Here is a 22,128-nt window from a genome sequence, read left to right as displayed (position 1 = left end):
TTGCATGACTCCACACAGGAAAGTTGTTCAGGATGCTCAACTTGGTCGATTTGCACCGTCAAAACGCGATTTCCAGAGTTGACTATTAGAAAAACAAGATGGCCGCTCTTCCCTTTTCCCTGCCCGGGGAATAACCTTTTTAATTTTCGAGGCACCCCGAAAAGCCGAATTAGCGTGATTACTTCACGCGGATACCCCACCCGAGTGTGCCGGTGCAAATTTGAAGCACGCCAATGTTTTACTTTGGCGGTAATCGACGATTTTTGGTCAATATATGACGTCACTTTTGCACAAAAAGTTGTAATTCCCAAGGTTTTGCGAATTTTGCATGACTCCACACAGGAAAGTTGTTCAGGATGCTCAACTTGGTCGATTTGCACCGTCAAAACGCGATTTCCAGAGTTGACTATTAGAAAAACAAGATGGCCGCTCTTCCCTTTTACCTGGCCGAGGAATAACCTTTTTAATTTTCGAGGCACCTCGAAAAACCGAATTAGCGTGATTACTTCTTGCGGATACCCCACCCCAGTGTGCCGGTGCAAATTTGAAGCACGCCAATGTTTTACTTTGGCGGTAATCGACGATTTTAGGTCAATATATGACGTCACTTTTGCACAAAAAAGTTGTAATTCCCAAGGTTTTGCGAATTTTGCATGACTCCACACAGGAAAGTTGTTCAGGATGCTCAACTTGGTCGATTTGCACCGTCAAAACGCGATTTCCAGAGTTGACTATTAGAAAAACAAGATGGCCGCTCTTCCCTTTTCCCTGCGCGGGGAATGACCTTTTTAATTTTCGTGGCACCCCGAAAAGCCGAATTAGCGTGATAACTTCTTGCGGATACCCCACCCGAGTGTGCCGGTGCAAATTTGAACCACGCCAATGTTTTACTTTGGCGGTAATCGACGATTTTTGGTCAAATTATGACGTCACTTTTGCACCAAAAAGTTGTAATTCCCAAGGTTTTGCGAATTTTGCTTGACTCCACACAGGAATTTGTTCAGGATGCTCAACTTGGTCGATTTGCACCGTCAAAACGCGATTTCCAGAGTTGACTATTAGAAAAACAAGATGGCCGCTCTTCCCTTTTCCCTGCCCGGTGAATAAACTTTTTAATTTTCGAGCTCCCGAATAGCCGAATTAGCGTGATTACTTCTTGCGGATACCCCCCTCGAGTGTGCCGGTGCAAATTTGAACCCCGTCAATGTTTTACTTTGGCGGTAATCGACGATTTTTGGTCAAATTATGACGTCACTTTTGCACCAAAAAGTTGTAATTCCCAAGGTTTTGCGAATTTTGCATGACTCCACACAGGAAAGTTGTTCAGGATGCTCAACTTGGTCGATTTGCACCGTCAAAACGCGATTTCCAGAGTTGACTTTTAGAAAAACAAGATGGCCGCTCTTCCCTTTTCCCTGCCCGGGGAATAACCTTTTTAATTTTCGAGGCACCCCGAAAAGCCGAATTAGCGTGATTACTTCACGCGGATACCCCACCCGAGTGTGCCGGTGCAAATTTGAAGCACGCCAAGGTTTTACTTTGGCGGTAATCGACGATTTTTGGTCAATATATGACGTCACTTTTGCACCAAAAAGTTGTAATTCCCAAGGTTTTGCGAATTTTGCATGACTCCACACAGGAAAGTTGTTCAGGATGCTCAACTTGGTCGATTTGCACCGTCAAAACGCGATTTCCAGAGTTGACTATTAGAAAAACAAGATGGCCGCTCTTCCCTTTTCCCTGCCCGGGAATAACCTTTTTAATTTTCGAGATACCCCGAAAAGCCGAATTAGCGTGATTACTTCTTGCGGATACCCGCCCCGAGTGTGCCGGTGCAAATTTGAACCCCGTCAATGTTTTACTTTGGCGGTAATCGAAGATTTTTGGTCAAATTATGACGTCACTTTTGCACCAAAAAGTTGTAATTCCCAAGGTTTTGCGAATTTTGCATGACTCCACACAGGAAAGTTGTTCAGGATGCTCAACTTGGTCGATTTGCACCGTCAAAACGCGATTTCCAGAGTTGACTATTAGAAAAACAAGATGGCCGCTCTTCCCTTTTACCTGGCCGAGGAATAAACTTTTTAATTTTCGAGGCACCCCGAAAAACCGAATTAGCGTGATTACTTCTTGCGGATACCCCACCCCAGTGTGCCGGTGCAAATTTGAAGCACGCCAATGTTTTACTTTGGCGGTAATCGACGATTTTAGGTCAATATATGACGTCACTTTTGCACAAAAAAGTTGTAATTCCCAAGGTTTTGCGAATTTTGCATGACTCCACACAGGAAAGTTGTTCAGGATGCTCAACTTGGTCGATTTGCACCGTCAAAACGCGATTTCCAGAGTTGACTATTAGAAAAACAAGATGGCCGCTCTTCCCTTTTCCCTGCGCGGGGAATGACCTTTTTAATTTTCGTGGCACCCCGAAAAGCCGAATTAGCGTGATAACTTCTTGCGGATACCCCACCCGAGTGTGCCGGTGCAAATTTGAACCACGCCAATGTTTTACTTTGGCGGTAATCGACGATTTTTGGTCAAATTATGACGTCACTTTTGCACCAAAAAGTTGTAATTCCCAAGGTTTTGCGAATTTTGCTTGACTCCACACAGGAATTTGTTCAGGATGCTCAACTTGGTCGATTTGCACCGTCAAAACGCGATTTCCAGAGTTGACTATTAGAAAAACAAGATGGCCGCTCTTCCCTTTTCCCTGCCCGGTGAATAAACTTTTTAATTTTCGAGCTCCCGAATAGCCGAATTAGCGTGATTACTTCTTGCGGATACCCCACTCGAGTGTGCCGGTGCAAATTTGAACCCCGTCAATGTTTTACTTTGGCGGTAATCGACGATTTTTGGTCAAATTATGACGTCACTTTTGCACCAAAAAGTTGTAATTCCCAAGGTTTTGCGAATTTTGCATGACTCCACACAGGAAAGTTGTTCAGGATGCTCAACTTGGTCGATTTGCACCGTCAAAACGCGATTTCCAGAGTTGACTTTTAGAAAAACAAGATGGCCGCTCTTCCCTTTTCCCTGCCCGGGGAATAACCTTTTTAATTTTCGAGGCACCCCGAAAAGCCGAATTAGCGTGATTACTTCACGCGGATACCCCACCCGAGTGTGCCGGTGCAAATTTGAAGCACGCCAAGGTTTTACTTTGGCGGTAATCGACGATTTTTGGTCAATATATGACGTCACTTTTGCACCAAAAAGTTGTAATTCCCAAGGTTTTGCGAATTTTGCATGACTCCACACAGGAAAGTTGTTCAGGATGCTCAACTTGGTCGATTTGCACCGTCAAAACGCGATTTCCAGAGTTGACTATTAGAAAAACAAGATGGCCGCTCTTCCCTTTTCCCTGCCCGGGGAATAAACTTTTTAATTTTGGAGCTCACGAATAGCCGAATTAGCGCGATTACTTCTTGCGGATACCCCACTCGAGTGTGCCGGTGCAAATTTAAACACCGTCAATGTTTTACTTTGGCGGTAATCGAAGATTTTTGGTCAAATTATGACGTCACTTTTGCACCAAAAAGTTGTAATTCCCAAGGTTTTGCGAATTTTGCATGACTCCACACAGGAAAGTTGTTCAGGATGCTCAACTTGGTCGATTTGCACCGTCAAAACGCGATTTCCAGAGTTGACTATTAGAAAAACAAGATGGCCGCTCTTCCCTTTTCCCTGCCCGGGGAATAACCTTTTTAATTTTCGTGGCACCCCGAAAAGCCGAATTAGCGTGATAACTTCTTGCGGATACCCCACCCGAGTGTGCCGGTGCAAATTTGAACCACGCCAATGTTTTACTTTGGCGGTAATCGACGATTTTTGGTCAATATAAGACGTCACTTTTGCACAAAAAAGTTGTAATTCCCAAGGTTTTGCGAATTTTGCATGACTCCACACAGGAAAGTTGTTCAGGATGCTCAACTTGGTCGATTTGCACCGTCAAAACGCGATTTCCAGAGTTGACTATTAGAAAAACAAGATGGCCGCTCTTCCCTTTTCCCTGCCCGGGAATAACCTTTTTAATTTTCGAGGTACCCCGAAAAGCCGAATTAGCGTGATTACTTCTTGCGGATACCCGCCCCGAGTGTGCCGGTGCAAATTTGAACCCCGTCAATGTTTTACTTTGGCGGTAATCGAAGATTTTTGGTCAAATTATGACGTCACTTTTGCACCAAAAAGTTGTAATTCCCAAGGTTTTGCGAATTTTGCATGACTCCACACAGGAAAGTTGTTCAGGATGCTCAACTTGGTCGATTTGCACCGTCAAAACGCGATTTCCAGAGTTGACTATTAGGAAATTAAGATGGCCGCTCTTCCCTTTTCCCTGCCCGGGGAATAAACTTTTTAATTTTCGAGCTCACGAATAGCCGAATAAGCGTGATTACTTCTATACCCCACTCGAGTGTGCCGGTGCAAATTTGAACCCCGTCAATGTTTTACTTTGGCGGTAATCGAAGATTTTTGGTCAAATTATGACGTCACTTTTGCACCAAAAAGTTGTAATTCCGAAGGTTTTGCGAATTTTGCATGACTCCACACAGGAAAGTTGTTCAGGATGCTCAACTTGGTCGATTTACACCGTCAAAACGCGATTTCCAGAGTTGACTATTAGAAAAACAAGATGGCCGCTCTTCCCTTTTCCCTGCCCGGGGTATAACCTTTTTAATTTTCGAGGCATCTCGAAAAACCGAATTAGCGTGATTACTTCTTGCGGATACCCCACCCCAGTGTGCCGGTGCAAATTTGAAGCACGCCAATGTTTTACTTTGGCGGTAATCGACGATTTTTGGTCAATATATGACGTCACTTTTGCACCAAAAAGTTGTAATTCCGAAGGTTTTGCGAATTTTGCATGACTCCACACAGGAAAGTTGTTCAGGATGCTCAACTTGGTCGATTTGCACCGTCAAAACGCGATTTCCAGACTTGACTATTAGAAAAACAAGATGGTCGCTCTTCGCTTTTACCTGGCCGGGGAATAAACTTTTTAATTTTCGTGGCACCCCGAAAAACCGAAATAGCGTGATTACTTCTTGCGGATACCCCACCCGAGTGTGCCGGTGCAAATTTGAACCCCGTCAATGTTTTACTTTGGCAGTAATCGAAGATTTTTGGTCAAATTATGACGACACTTTTGCACCAAAAAGTTTTAATTCCCAAGGTTTTGCGAATTTTGCATGACTCCACACAGGAAAGTTGTTCAGGATGCTCAACTTGGTCGATTTGCACCGTCAAAACGCGATTTCCAGAGTTGACTATTAGAAAAACAAGATGGCCGCTCTTCCCTTTTCCCTGCCCGGGGAATAAACTTTTTAATTTTCGAGCTCACGAATAGCCGAATTAGCGTGATTACTTCTTGCGGATACCCCACTCGAGTGTGCCGGTGCAAATTTAAACACCGTCAATGTTTTACTTTGGCGGTAATCGAAGATTTTTGGTCAAATTATGACGTCACTTTTGCACAAAAAAGTTGTAATTCCCAAGGTTTTGCGAATTTTGCATGACTCCACACAGGAAAGTTGTTCAGGATGCTCAACTTGGTCGATTTGCACCGTCAAAACGCGATTTCCAGAGTTGACTATTAGAAAAACAAGATGGCCGCTCTTCCCTTTTACCTGGCCGAGGAATAACCTTTTTAATTTTCGAGGCACCTCGAAAAACCGAATTAGCGTGATTACTTCTTGCGGATACCCCACCCCAGTGTGCCGGTGCAAATTTGAAGCACGCCAATGTTTTACTTTGGCGGTAATCGACGATTTTAGGTCAATATATGACGTCACTTTTGCACAAAAAAGTTGTAATTCCCAAGGTTTTGCGAATTTTGCATGACTCCACACAGGAAAGTTGTTCAGGATGCTCAACTTGGTCGATTTGCACCGTCAAAACGCGATTTCCAGAGTTGACTATTAGAAAAACAAGATGGCCGCTCTTCCCTTTTCCCTGCCCGGGAATAACCTTTTTAATTTTCGAGGCACCCCGAAAAGCCGAATTAGCGTGATTACTTCTTGCGGATACCCGCCCCGAGTGTGCCGGTGCAAATTTGAACCCCGTCAATGTTTTACTTTGGCGGTAATCGAAGATTTTTGGTCAAATTATGACGTCACTTTTGCACCAAAAAGTTGTAATTCCCAAGGTTTTGCGAATTTTGCATGACTCCACACAGGAAAGTTGTTCAGGATGCTCAACTTGGTCGATTTGCACCGTCAAAACGCGATTTCCAGAGTTGACTATTAGGAAATTAAGATGGCCGCTCTTCCCTTTTCCCTGCCCGGGGAATAAACTTTTTAATTTTCGAGCTCACGAATAGCCGAATTAGCGTGATTACTTCTTGCGGATACCCCACTCGAGTGTGCCGGTGCAAATTTGAACCCCGTCAATGTTTTACTTTGGCGGTAATCGAAGATTTTTGGTCAATATATGACGTCACTTTTGCACCAAAAAGTTGTAATTCCGAAGGTTTTGCGAATTTTGCATGACTCCACACAGGAAAGTTGTTCAGGATGCTCAACTTGGTCGATTTACACCGTCAAAACGCGATTTCCAGAGTTGACTATTAGAAAAACAAGATGGCCGCTCTTCCCTTTTCCCTGCCCGGGGTATAACCTTTTTAATTTTCGAGGCATCTCGAAAAACCGAATTAGCGTGATTACTTCTTGCGGATACCCCACCCCAGTGTGCCGGTGCAAATTTGAAGCACGCCAATGTTTTACTTTGGCGGTAATCGACGATTTTTGGTCAATATATGACGTCACTTTTGCACCAAAAAGTTGTAATTCCGAAGGTTTTGCGAATTTTGCATGACTCCACACAGGAAAGTTGTTCAGGATGCTCAACTTGGTCGATTTGCACCGTCAAAACGCGATTTCCAGACTTGACTATTAGAAAAACAAGATGGTCGCTCTTCCCTTTTACCTGGCCGGGGAATAAACTTTTTAATTTTCGTGGCACCCCGAAAAACCGAAATAGCGTGATTACTTCTTGCGGATACCCCACCCGAGTGTGCCGGTGCAAATTTGAACCCCGTCAATGTTTTACTTTGGCAGTAATCGAAGATTTTTGGTCAAATTATGACGACACTTTTGCACCAAAAAGTTTTAATTCCCAAGGTTTTGCGAATTTTGCATGACTCCACACAGGAAAGTTGTTCAGGATGCTCAACTTGGTCGATTTGCACCGTCAAAACGCGATTTCCAGAGTTGACTATTAGAAAAACAAGATGGCCGCTCTCCCCTTTTCCCTGCCCGGGGAATAAACTTTTTAATTTTCGAGCTCACGAATAGCCGAATTAGCGTGATTACTTCTTGCGGATACCCCACTCGAGTGTGCCGGTGCAAATTTAAACACCGTCAATGTTTTACTTTGGCGGTAATCGAAGATTTTTGGTCAAATTATGACGTCACTTTTGCACAAAAAAGTTGTAATTCCCAAGGTTTTGCGAATTTTGCATGACTCCACACAGGAAAGTTGTTCAGGATGCTCAACTTGGTCGATTTGCACCGTCAAAACGCGATTTCCAGAGTTGACTATTAGAAAAACAAGATGGCCGCTCTTCCCTTTTACCTGGCCGAGGAATAACCTTTTTAATTTTCGAGGCACCTCGAAAAACCGAATTAGCGTGATTACTTCTTGCGGATACCCCACCCCAGTGTGCCGGTGCAAATTTGAAGCACGCCAATGTTTTACTTTGGCGGAAATCGACGATTTTAGGTCAATATATGACGTCACTTTTGCACAAAAAAGTTGTAATTCCCAAGGTTTTGCGAATTTTGCATGACTCCACACAGGAAAGTTGTTCAGGATGCTCAACTTGGTCGATTTGCACCGTCAAAACGCGATTACCAGAGTTGACTATTAGAAAAACAAGATGGCCGCTCTTCCCTTTTCCCTGCGCGGGGAATGACCTTTTTAATTTTCGTGGCACCCCGAAAAGCCGAATTAGCGTGATTACTTCTTGCGGATACCCCACTCGAGTGTGCCGGTGCAAATTTGAACCCCGTCAATGTTTTACTTTGGCGGTAATCGACGATTTTTTGTCAAATTATGACGTCACTTTTGCACCAAAAAGTTGTAATTCCCAAGGTTTTGCGAATTTTGCATGACTCCACACAGGAAAGTTGTTCAGGATGCTCAACTTGGTCGATTTGCACCGTCAAAACGCGATTTCCAGAGTTGACTATTAGAAAAACAAGATGGCCGCTCTTCCCTTTTTCCTGCCCGGGGAATAACCTTTTTAATTTTCGTGGCACCCCGAAAAACCGAATTAGCGTGATTACTTCTTGCGGATACCCCACCCGAGTGTGCCGGTGCAAATTTGAACCCAGTCAATGTTTTACTTTGGCGGTAATCGAAGATTTTTTGTCAAATTATGACGTCACTTTTGCACCAAAAAGTTGTAATTCCCAAGGTTTTGCGAATTTTGCATGACTCCACACAGGAAAGTTGTTCAGGATGCTCAACTTGGTCGATTTGCACCGTCAAAACGCGATTTCCAGAGTTGACTATTAGAAAAACAAGATGGCCGCTCTTCCCTTTTCCCTGCCCGGGGAATAACCTTTTTAATTTTCGTGGCACCCCGAAAAGCCGAATTAGCGTGATTACTTCTTGCGGATACCCCACCCGAGTGTGCCGGTGCAAATTTGAACCCCGTCAATGTTTTACTTTGGCAGTAATCGAAGATTTTTGGTCAAATTATGACGACACTTTTGCACCAAAAAGTTTTAATTCCCAAGGTTTTGCGAATTTTGCATGACTCCACACAGGAAAGTTGTTCAGGATGCTCAACTTGGTCGATTTGCACCGTCAAAACGCGATTTCCAGAGTTGACTATTAGAAAAACAAGATGGCCGCTCTTCCCTTTTCCCTGCCCGGGGAATAAACTTTTTAATTTTCGAGCTCACGAATAGCCGAATTAGCGTGATTACTTCTTGCGGATACCCCACTCGAGTGTGCCGGTGCAAATTTAAACACCGTCAATGTTTTACTTTGGCGGTAATCGAAGATTTTTGGTCAAATTATGACGTCACTTTTGCACAAAAAAGTTGTAATTCCCAAGGTTTTGCGAATTTTGCATGACTCCACACAGGAAAGTTGTTCAGGATGCTCAACTTGGTCGATTTGCACCGTCAAAACGCGATTTCCAGAGTTGACTATTAGAAAAACAAGATGGCCGCTCTTCCCTTTTACCTGGCCGAGGAATAACCTTTTTAATTTTCGAGGCACCTCGAAAAACCGAATTAGCGTGATTACTTCTTGCGGATACCCCACCCCAGTGTGCCGGTGCAAATTTGAAGCACGCCAATGTTTTACTTTGGCGGTAATCGACGATTTTAGGTCAATATATGACGTCACTTTTGCACCAAAAAGTTGTAATTCCCAAGGTTTTGCGAATTTTGCATGACTCCACACAGGAAAGTTGTTCAGGATGCTCAACTTGGTCGATTTGCACCGTCAAAACGCGATTTCCAGAGTTGACTATTAGAAAAACAAGATGGCCGCTCTTCCCTTTTACCTGGCCGAGGAATAACCTTTTTAATTTTCGAGGCACCTCGAAAAACCGAATAAGCGTGATTACTTCTTGCGGATACCCCACCCCAGTGTGCCGGTGCAAATTTGAAGCACGCCAATGTTTTACTTTGGCGGTAATCGACGATTTTAGGTCAATATATGACGTCACTTTTGCACAAAAAAGTTGTAATTCCCAAGGTTTTGCGAATTTTGCATGACTCCACACAGGAAAGTTGTTCAGGATGCTCAACTTGGTCGATTTGCACCGTCAAAACGCGATTTCCAGAGTTGACTATTAGAAAAACAAGATGGCCGCTCTTCCCTTTTCCCTGCGCGGGGAATGACCTTTTTAATTTTCGTGGCACCCCGAAAAGCCGAATTAGCGTGATAACTTCTTGCGGATACCCCACCCGAGTGTGCCGGTGCAAATTTGAACCACGCCAATGTTTTACTTTGGCGGTAATCGACGATTTTTGGTCAAATTATGACGTCACTTTTGCACCAAAAAGTTGTAATTCCCAAGGTTTTGCGAGTTTTGCATGACTCCACACAGGAAAGTTGTTCAGGATGCTCAACTTGGTCGATTTGCACCGTCAAAACGCGATTTCCAGAGTTGACTATTAGAAAAACAAGATGGCCGCTCTTCCCTTTTTCCTGCCCGGGGAATAACCTTTTTAATTTTCGTGGCACCCCGAAAAACCGAATTAGCGTGATTACTTCTTGCGGATACCCCACCCGAGTGTGCCGGTGCAAATTTGAACCCAGTCAATGTTTTACTTTGGCGGTAATCGAAGATTTTTGGTCAAATTATGACGTCACTTTTGCACCAAAAAGTTGTAATTCCCAAGGTTTTGCGAATTTTGCATGACTCCACACAGGAAAGTTGTTCAGGATGCTCAACTTGGTCGATTTGCACCGTCAGAACGCGATTTCCAGAGTTGACTATTACAAAAACAAGCTGGCCGCTCTTCCCTTTTCCCTGCCCGGGGAATAACCTTTTTAATTTTCGTGGCACCCCGAAAAGCCGAATTAGCGTGATTACTTCTTGCGGATACCCCACCCGAGTGTGCCGGTGCAAATTTGAACCCCGTCAATGTTTTACTTTGGCGGTAATCGAAGTTTTTTGGTCAAATTATGACGTCACTTTTGCACCAAAAAGTTGTAATTCCCAAGGTTTTGCGAATTTTGCATGACTCCACACAGGAAAGTTGTTCAGGATGCTCAACTTGGTCGATTTGCACCGTCAAAACGCGATTTCCAGAGTTGACTATTAGAAAAACAAGATGGCCGCTCTTCCCTTTTACCTGGCCGAGGAATAACCTTTTTAATTTTCGAGGCACCTCGAAAAACCGAATAAGCGTGATTACTTCTTGCGGATACCCCACCCCAGTGTGCCGGTGCAAATTTGAAGCACGCCAATGTTTTACTTTGGCGGTAATCGACGATTTTAGGTCAATATATGACGTCACTTTTGCACAAAAAAGTTGTAATTCCCAAGGTTTTGCGAATTTTGCATGACTCCACACAGGAAAGTTGTTCAGGATGCTCAACTTGGTCGATTTGCACCTTCAAAACGCGATTTCCAGAGTTGACTATTAGAAAAACAAGATGGCCGCTCTTCCCTTTTACCTGCGCGGGGAATGACCTTTTTAATTTTCGTGGCACCCCGAAAAGCCGAATTAGCGCGATAACTTCTTGCGGATACCCCACCCGAGTGTGCCGGTGCAAATTTGAACCACGCCAATGTTTTACTTTGGCGGTAATCGACGATTTTTGGTCAAATTATGACGTCACTTTTGCACCAAAAAGTTGTAATTCCCAAGGTTTTGCGAATTTTGCTTGACTCCACACAGGAATTTGTTCAGGATGCTCAACTTGGTCGATTTGCACCGTCAAAACGCGATTTCCAGAGTTGACTATTAGAAAAACAAGATGGCCGCTCTTCCCTTTTCCCTGCCCGGTGAATAAACTTTTTAATTTTCGAGCTCCCGAAAAGCCGAATTAGCGTGATTACTTCTTGCGGATACCCCACTCGAGTGTGCCGGTGCAAATTTGAACCCCGTCAATGTTTTACTTTGGCGGTAATCGACGATTTTTGGTCAAATTATGACGTCACTTTTGCACCAAAAAGTTGTAATTCCCAAGGTTTTGCGAATTTTGCATGACTCCACACAGGAAAGTTGTTCAGGATGCTCAACTTGGTCGATTTGCACCGTCAAAACGCGATTTCCAGAGTTGACTTTTAGAAAAACAAGATGGCCGCTCTTCCCTTTTCCCTGCCCGGGGAATAACCTTTTTAATTTTCGAGGCACCCCGAAAAGCCGAATTAGCGTGATTACTTCACGCGGATACCCCACCCGAGTGTGCCGGTGCAAATTTGAACCCCGTCAATGTTTTACTTTGGCGGTAATCGACGATTTTTGGTCAAATTATGACGTCACTTTTGCACCAAAAAGTTGTAATTCCCAAGGTTTTGCGAATTGTGCATGACTCCACACAGGAAAGTTGTTCAGGATGCTCAACTTGGTCTATTTGCACTGTCAAAACGCGATTTCCAGAGTTGACTATTAGAAAAACAAGATGGCCGCTCTTCCCTTTTTCCTGCCCGGGGAATAACCTTTTTAATTTTCGTGGCACCCCGAAAAACCGAATTAGCGTGATTACTTCTTGCGGATACCCCACCCGAGTGTGCCGGTGCAAATTTGAACCCCGTCAATGTTTTACTTTGGCGGTAATCGAAGATTTTTGGTCAAATTATGACGTCACTTTTGCACCAAAAAGTTGTAATTCCCAAGGTTTTGCGAATTTTGCATGACTCCACACAGGAAAGTTGTTCAGGATGCTCAACTTGGTCGATTTGCACCGTCAAAACGCGATTTCCAGAGTTGACTATTACAAAAACAAGATGGCCGCTCTTCCCTTTTTCCTGCCCGGGGAATAACCTTTTTAATTTTCGTGGCACCCCGAAAAACCGAATTAGCGTGATTACTTCTTGCGGATACCCCACCCGAGTGTGCCGGTGCAAATTTGAACCCCGTCAATGTTTTACTTTGGCGGTAATCGAAGATTTTTGGTCAAATTATGACGTCACTTTTGCACCAAAAAGTTGTAATTCCCAAGGTTTTGCGAATTTTGCATGACTCCACACAGGAAAGTTGTTCAGGATGCTCAACTTGGTCGATTTGCACCGTCAAAACGCGATTTCCAGAGTTGACTATTACAAAAACAAGATGGCCGCTCTTCCCTTTTCCCTGCCCGGGGAATAAACTTTTTAATTTTCGTGGCACCCCGAAAAGCCGAATTAGCGTGATTACTTCTTGCGGATACCCCACCCGAGTGTGCCGGTGCAAATTTGAACCCCGTCAATGTTTTACTTTGGCGGTAATCGAAGTTTTTTGGTCAAATTATGACGTCACTTTTGCACCAAAAAGTTGTAATTCCCAAGGTTTTGCGAATTTTGCATGACTCCACACAGGAAAGTTGTTCAGGATGCTCAACTTGGTCGATTTGCACCGTCAAAACGCGATTTCCAGAGTTGACTATTAGAAAAACAAGATGGCCGCTCTTCCCTTTTTCCTGCCCGGGGAATAAACTTTTTAATTTTCGAGCTCCCGAAAATCCGAATTAGAGTGATTACTTCTTGCGGATACCCCACTCGAGTGTGCCGGTGCAAATTTGAACCCCGTCAATGTTTTACTTTGGCGGTAATCGACGATTTTTGGTCAAATTCTGACGTCACTTTTGCACCAAAAAGTTGTAATTCCCAAGGTTTTGCGAATTTTGCATGACTCCACACAGGAAAGTTGTTCAGGATGCTCAACTTGGTCGATTTGCACCGTCAAAACGCGATTTCCAGAGTTGACTATTAGAAAAACAAGATGGCCGCTCTTCCCTTTTCCCTGCCCGGGGAATAAACTTTTTAACTTTCGAGCTCCCGAAAAGCCGAATTAGCGTGATTACTTTTTGCGGAAACCCCACTCGAGTGTGCCGGTGCAAATTTGAACCCCGTCAATGTTTTACTTTGGCGGTAATCGACGATTTTTGGTCAAATTCTGACGTCACTTTTGCACCAAAAAGTTGTAATTCCCAAGGTTTTGCGAATTTTGCATGACTCCACACAGGAAAGTTGTTCAGGATGCTCAACTTGGTCGATTTGCACCGTCAAATCGCGATTTCCAGAGTTGACTATTAAAAAAACAAGATGGCCGCTCTTCCCTTTTCCCTGCCCGGGGAATAACCTTTTTAATTTTCGTGGCACCCCGAAAAGCCGAATTAGCGTGATTACTTCACGCGGATACCCCACCCGAGTGTGCCGGTGCAAATTTGAACCCCGTCAATGTTTTACTTTGGCGGTAATCGACGATTTTTGGTCAAATTATGACGTCACTTTTGCACCAAAAAGTTGTAATTCCCAAGGTTTTGCGAATTTTGCATGACTCCACACAGGAAAGTTGTTCAGGATGCTCAACTTGGTCGATTTGCACCGTCAAAACGCGATTTCCAGAGTTGACTATTAGAAAAACAAGATGGCCGCTCTTCCCTTTTTCCTGCCCGGGGAATAACCTTTTTAATTTTCGTGGCACCCCGAAAAACCGAATTAGCGTGATTACTTCTTGCGGATACCCCACCCGAGTGTGCCGGTGCAAATTTGAACCCCGTCAATGTTTTACTTTGGCGGTAATCGAAGATTTTTGGTCAAATTATGACGTCACTTTTGCACCAAAAAGTTGTAATTCCCAAGGTTTTGCGAATTTTGCATGACTCCACACAGAAAAGTTGTTCAGGATGCTCAACTTGGTCGATTTGCAACGTCAAAACGCGATTTCCAGAATTGACTATTAGAAAAACAAGATGGCCGCTCTTCCCTTTTCCATGCCCGGGGAATAAACTTTTTAATTTTCGAGCTCCCGAAAAGCCGAATTAGCGTGATTACTTCTTGCGGATGCCCCACTCGAGTGTGCCGGTGCAAATTTGAACCCCGTCAATGTTTTACTTTGGCGGTAATCGACGATTTTTGGTCAAATTATGACGTCACTTTTGCACAAAAAAGTTGTAATTCCCAAGGTTTTGCGAATTTTGCATGACTCCACACAGGAAAGTTGTTCAGGATGCTCAACTTGTTCGATTTGCACCGTCAAAACGCGATTTCCAGAGTTGACTATTAGAAAAACAAGATGGCCGCTCTTCCCTTTTTCCTGCCCGGGGAATAACCTTTTTAATTTTCGTGAAACCCCGAAAAACCGAATTAGCGTGATTACTTCTTGCGGATACCCCACCCGAGTGTGCCGGTGCAAATTTGAACCCCGTCAATGTTTTACTTTGGCGGTAATCGAAGATTTTTGGTCAAATTATGACGTCACTTTTGCACCAAAAAGTTGTAATTCCCAAGGTTTTGCGAATTTTGCATGACTCCACACAGGAAAGTTGTTCAGGATGCTCAACTTGTTCGATTTGCAACGTCAAAACAGGATTTCCAGAGTTGACTATTAGAAAAACAAGATGGCCGCTCTTCCCTTTTCCCTGCCCGGGGAATAAACTTTTTAACTTTCGAGTTTCCGAAAAGCCGAATTAGCGTGATTACTTTTTGCGGAAACCCCACTCGAGTGTGCCGGTGCAAATTTGAACCCCGTCAATGTTTTACTTTGGCGGTAATCGACGATTTTTGGTCAAATTCTGACGTCACTTTTGCACCAAAAAGTTGTAATTCCCAAGGTTTTGCGAATTTTGCATGACTCCACACAGGAAAGTTGTTCAGGATGCTCAACTTGGTCGATTTGCACCGTCAAATCGCGATTTCCAGAGTTGAATATTAAAAAAACAAGATGGCCGCTCTTCCCTTTTCCCTGCCCGGGGAATAACCTTTTTAATTTTCGTGGCACCCCGAAAAGCCGAATTAGCGTGATTACTTCACGCGGATACCCCACCCGAGTGTGCCGGTGCAAATTTGAACCCCGTCAATGTTTTACTTTGGCGGTAATCGACGATTTTTGGTCAAATTATGACGTCACTTTTGCACCAAAAAGTTGTAATTCCCAAGGTTTTGCGAATTTTGCATGACTCCACACAGGAATTTGTTCAGGATGCTCAACTTGGTCGATTTGCACCGTCAAAACGCGATTTCCAGAGTTGACTATTAGAAAAACAAGATGGCCGCTCTTCCCTTTTCCCTGCCCGGTGAATAAACTTTTTAATTTTCGAGCTCCCGAATAGCCGAATTAGCGTGATTACTTCTTGCGGATACCCCACTCGAGTGTGCCGGTGCAAATTTGAACCCCGTCAATGTTTTACTTTGGCGGTAATCGACGATTTTTGGTCAAATTATGACGTCACTTTTGCACCAAAAAGTTGTAATTCCCAAGGTTTTGCGAATTTTGCATGACTCCACACAGGAAAGTTGTTCAGGATGCTCAACTTGGTCGATTTGCACCGTCAAAACGCGATTTCCAGAGTTGACTTTTAGAAAAACAAGATGGCCGCTCTTCCCTTTTCCCTGCCCGGGGAATAACCTTTTTAATTTTCGAGGCACCCCGAAAAGCCGAATTAGCGTGATTACTTCACGCGGATACCCCACCCGAGTGTGCCGGTGCAAATTTGAACCCCGTCAATGTTTTACTTTGGCGGTAATCGACGATTTTTGGTCAAATTATGACGTCACTTTTGCACCAAAAAGTTGTAATTCCCAAGGTTTTGCGAATTTTGCATGACTCCACACAGGAAAGTTGTTCAGGATGCTCAACTTGGTCTATTTGCACTGTCAAAACGCGATTTCCAGAGTTGACTATTAGAAAAACAAGATGGCCGCTCTTCCCTTTTTCCTGCCCGGGGAATAACCTTTTTAATTTTCGTGGCACCCCGAAAAACCGAATTAGCGTGATTACTTCTTGCGGATACCCCACCCGAGTGTGCCGGTGCAAATTTGAACCCCGTCAATGTTTTACTTTGGCGGTAATCGAAGATTTTTGGTCAAATTATGACGTCACTTTTGCACCAAAAAGTTGTAATTCCCAAGGTTTTGCGAATTTTGCTTGACTCCACACAGGAATGTTGTTCAGGATGCTCAACTTGGTCGATTTGCACCGTCAAAACGCGATTTCCAGAGTTGACTATTAGAAAAACAAGATGGCCGCTCTTCCCTTTTCCCTGCCCGGTGAATAAACTTTTTAATTTTCGAGCTCCCGAAAAGCCGAATTAGCGTGATTACTTCTTGCGGATACCCCACTCGAGTGTGCCGGTGCAAATTTGAACCCCGTCAATGTTTTACTTTGGCGGTAATCGACGATTTTTGGTCAAATTATGACGTCACTTTTGCACCAAAAAGTTGTAATTCCCAAGGTTTTGCGAATTTTGCATGACTCCACACAGGAAAGTTGTTCAGGATGCTCAACTTGGTCGATTTGCACCGTCAAAACGCGATTTCCAGAGTTGACTTTTAGAAAAACAAGATGGCCGCTCTTCCCTTTTCCCTGCCCGGGGAATAACCTTTTTAATTTTCGAGGCACCCCGAAAAGCCGAATTAGCGTGATTACTTCACGCGGATACCCCACCCGAGTGTGCCGGTGCAAATTTGAACCCCGTCAATGTTTTACTTTGGCGGTAATCGACGATTTTTGGTCAAATTATGACGTCACTTTTGCACCAAAAAGTTGTAATTCCCAAGGTTTTGCGAATTGTGCATGACTCCACACAGGAAAGTTGTTCAGGATGCTCAACTTGGTCTATTTGCACTGTCAAAACGCGATTTCCAGAGTTGACTATTAGAAAAACAAGATGGCCGCTCTTCCCTTTTTCCTGCCCGGGGAATAACCTTTTTAATTTTCGTGGCACCCCGAAAAACCGAATTAGCGTGATTACTTCTTGCGGATACCCCACCCGAGTGTGCCGGTGCAAATTTGAACCCCGTCAATGTTTTACTTTGGCGGTAATCGAAGATTTTTGGTCAAATTATGACGTCACTTTTGCACCAAAAAGTTGTAATTCCCAAGGTTTTGCGAATTTTGCATGACTCCACACAGGAAAGTTGTTCAGGATGCTCAACTTGGTCGATTTGCACCGTCAAAACGCGATTTCCAGAGTTGACTATTACAAAAACAAGATGGCCGCTCTTCCCTTTTTCCTGCCCGGGGAATAACCTTTTTAATTTTCGTGGCACCCCGAAAAACCGAATTAGCGTGATTACTTCTTGCGGATACCCCACCCGAGTGTGCCGGTGCAAATTTGAACCCCGTCAATGTTTTACTTTGGCGGTAATCGAAGATTTTTGGTCAAATTATGACGTCACTTTTGCACCAAAAAGTTGTAATTCCCAAGGTTTTGCGAATTTTGCATGACTCCACACAGGAAAGTTGTTCAGGATGCTCAACTTGGTCGATTTGCACCGTCAAAACGCGATTTCCAGAGTTGACTATTACAAAAACAAGATGGCCGCTCTTCCCTTTTCCCTGCCCGGGGAATAAACTTTTTAATTTTCGTGGCACCCCGAAAAGCCGAATTAGCGTGATTACTTCTTGCGGATACCCCACCCGAGTGTGCCGGTGCAAATTTGAACCCCGTCAATGTTTTACTTTGGCGGTAATCGAAGTTTTTTGGTCAAATTATGACGTCACTTTTGCACCAAAAAGTTGTAATTCCCAAGGTTTTGCGAATTTTGCATGACTCCACACAGGAAAGTTGTTCAGGATGCTCAACTTGGTCGATTTGCACCGTCAAAACGCGATTTCCAGAGTTGACTATTAGAAAAACAAGATGGCCGCTCTTCCCTTTTTCCTGCCCGGGGAATAAACTTTTTAATTTTCGAGCTCCCGAAAATCCGAATTAGAGTGATTACTTCTTGCGGATACCCCACTCGAGTGTGCCGGTGCAAATTTGAACCCCGTCAATGTTTTACTTTGGCGGTAATCGACGATTTTTGGTCAAATTATGACGTCACTTTTGCACCAAAAAGTTGTAATTCCCAAGGTTTTGCGAATTTTGCATGACTCCACACAGGAAAGTTGTTCAGGATGCTCAACTTGGTCGATTTGCACCGTCAAAACGCGATTTCCAGAGTTGACTATTAGAAAAACAAGATGGCCGCTCTTCCCTTTTCCCTGCCCGGGGAATAACCTTTTTAATTTTCGTGGCACCCCGAAAAGCCGAATTAGCGTGATTACTTCACGCGGATACCCCACCCGAGTGTGCCGGTGCAAATTTGAACCCCGTCAATGTTTTACTTTGGCGGTAATCGACGATTTTTGGTCAAATTATGACGTCACTTTTGCACCAAAAAGTTGTAATTCCCAAGGTTTTGCGAATTTTGCATGACTCCACACAGGAAAGTTGTTCAGGATGCTCAACTTGGTCGATTTGCACCGTCAAAACGCGATTTCCAGAGTTGACTATTAGAAAAACAAGATGGCCGCTCTTCCCTTTTTCCTGCCCGGGGAATAACCTTTTTAATTTTCGTGGCACCCCGAAAAACCGAATTAGCGTGATTACTTCTTGCGGATACCCCACCCGAGTGTGCCGGTGCAAATTTGAACCCCGTCAATGTTTTACTTTGGCGGTAATCGAAGATTTTTGGTCAAATTATGACGTCACTTTTGCACCAAAAAGTTGTAATTCCCAAGGTTTTGCGAATTTTGCATGACTCCACACAGAAAAGTTGTTCAGGATGCTCAACTTGGTCGATTTGCAACGTCAAAACGCGATTTCCAGAATTGACTATTAGAAAAACAAGATGGCCGCTCTTCCCTTTTCCATGCCCGGGGAATAAACTTTTTAATTTTCGAGCTCCCGAAAAGCCGAATTAGCGTGATTACTTCTTGCGGATGCCCCACTCGAGTGTGCCGGTGCAAATTTGAACCCCGTCAATGTTTTACTTTGGCGGTAATCGACGATTTTTGGTCAAATTATGACGTCACTTTTGCACAAAAAAGTTGTAATTCCCAAGGTTTTGCGAATTTTGCATGACTCCACACAGGAAAGTTGTTCAGGATGCTCAACTTGTTCGATTTGCACCGTCAAAACGCGATTTCCAGAGTTGACTATTAGAAAAACAAGATGGCCGCTCTTCCCTTTTTCCTGCCCGGGGAATAACCTTTTTAATTTTCGTGAAACCCCGAAAAACCGAATTAGCGTGATTACTTCTTGCGGATACCCCACCCGAGTGTGCCGGTGCAAATTTGAACCCCGTCAATGTTTTACTTTGGCGGTAATCGAAGATTTTTGGTCAAATTATGACGTCACTTTTGCACCAAAAAGTTGTAATTCCCAAGGTTTTGCGAATTTTGCATGACTCCACACAGGAAAGTTGTTCAGGATGCTCAACTTGTTCGATTTGCAACGTCAAAACAGGATTTCCAGAGTTGACTATTAGAAAAACAAGATGGCCGCTCTTCCCTTTTCCCTGCCCGGGGAATAAACTTTTTAACTTTCGAGCTCCCGAAAAGCCGAATTAGCGTGATTACTTTTTGCGGAAACCCCACTCGAGTGTGCCGGTGCAAATTTGAACCCCGTCAATGTTTTACTTTGGCGGTAATCGACGATTTTTGGTCAAATTCTGACGTCACTTTTGCACCAAAAAGTTGTAATTCCCAAGGTTTTGCGAATTTTGCATGACTCCACACAGGAAAGTTGTTCAGGATGCTCAACTTGGTCGATTTGCACCGTCAAATCGCGATTTCCAGAGTTGAATATTAAAAAAACAAGATGGCCGCTCTTCCCTTTTCCCTGCCCGGGGAATAACCTTTTTAATTTTCGTGGCACCCCGAAAAGCCGAATTAGCGTGATTACTTCACGCGGATACCCCACCCGAGTGTGCCGGTGCAAATTTGAACCCCGTCAATGTTTTACTTTGGCGGTAATCGACGATTTTTGGTCAAATTATGACGTCACTTTTGCACCAAAAAGTTGTAATTCCCAAGGTTTTGCGAATTTTGCATGACTCCACACAGGAATTTGTTCAGGATGCTCAACTTGGTCGATTTGCACCGTCAAAACGCGATTTCCAGAGTTGACTATTAGAAAAACAAGATGGCCGCTCTTCCCTTTTCCCTGCCCGGTGAATAAACTTTTTAATTTTCGAGCTCCCGAATAGCCGAATTAGCGTGATTACTTCTTGCGGATACCCCACTCGAGTGTGCCGGTGCAAATTTGAACCCCGTCAATGTTTTACTTTGGCGGTAATCGACGATTTTTGGTCAAATTATGACGTCACTTTTGCACCAAAAAGTTGTAATTCCCAAGGTTTTGCGAATTTTGCATGACTCCACACAGGAAAGTTGTTCAGGATGCTCAACTTGGTCGATTTGCACCGTCAAAACGCGATTTCCAGAGTTGACTTTTAGAAAAACAAGATGGCCGCTCTTCCCTTTTCCCTGCCCGGGGAATAACCTTTTTAATTTTCGAGGCACCCCGAAAAGCCGAATTAGCGTGATTACTTCACGCGGATACCCCACCCGAGTGTGCCGGTGCAAATTTGAACCCCGTCAATGTTTTACTTTGGCGGTAATCGACGATTTTTGGTCAAATTATGACGTCACTTTTGCACCAAAAAGTTGTAATTCCCAAGGTTTTGCGAATTGTGCATGACTCCACACAGGAAAGTTGTTCAGGATGCTCAACTTGGTCTATTTGCACTGTCAAAACGCGATTTCCAGAGTTGACTATTAGAAAAACAAGATGGCCGCTCTTCCCTTTTTCCTGCCCGGGGAATAACCTTTTTAATTTTCGTGGCACCCCGAAAAACCGAATTAGCGTGATTACTTCTTGCGGATACCCCACCCGAGTGTGCCGGTGCAAATTTGAACCCCGTCAATGTTTTACTTTGGCGGTAATCGAAGATTTTTGGTCAAATTATGACGTCACTTTTGCACCAAAAAGTTGTAATTCCCAAGGTTTTGCGAATTTTGCATGACTCCACACAGGAAAGTTGTTCAGGATGCTCAACTTGGTCGATTTGCACCGTCAAAACGCGATTTCCAGAGTTGACTATTAGAAAAACAAGATGGCCGCTCTTCCCTTTTTCCTGCCCGGGGAATAACCTTTTTAATTTTCGTGGCACCCCGAAAAACCGAATTAGCGTGATTACTTCTTGCGGATACCCCACCCGAGTGTGCCGGTGCAAATTTGAACCCCGTCAATGTTTTACTTTGGCGGTAATCGAAGATTTTTGGTCAAATTATGACGTCACTTTTGCACCAAAAAGTTGTAATTCCCAAGGTTTTGCGAATTTTGCATGACTCCACACAGAAAAGTTGTTCAGGATGCTCAACTTGGTCGATTTGCAACGTCAAAACGCGATTTCCAGAATTGACTATTAGAAAAACAAGATGGCCGCTCTTCCCTTTTCCATGCCCGGGGAATAAACTTTTTAATTTTCGAGCTCCCGAAAAGCCGAATTAGCGTGATTACTTCTTGCGGATGCCCCACTCGAGTGTGCCGGTGCAAATTTGAACCCCGTCAATGTTTTACTTTGGCGGTAATCGACGATTTTTGGTCAAATTATGACGTCACTTTTGCACAAAAAAGTTGTAATTCCCAAGGTTTTGCGAATTTTGCATGACTCCACACAGGAAAGTTGTTCAGGATGCTCAACTTGTTCGATTTGCACCGTCAAAACGCGATTTCCAGAGTTGA

Source organism: Asterias amurensis, chromosome 8, assembly GCF_032118995.1.
Source record: "Asterias amurensis chromosome 8, ASM3211899v1".
Lineage (NCBI taxonomy): Eukaryota > Metazoa > Echinodermata > Asteroidea > Forcipulatida > Asteriidae > Asterias > Asterias amurensis.
Note: the sequence above shows the minus strand (reverse complement) of the source record.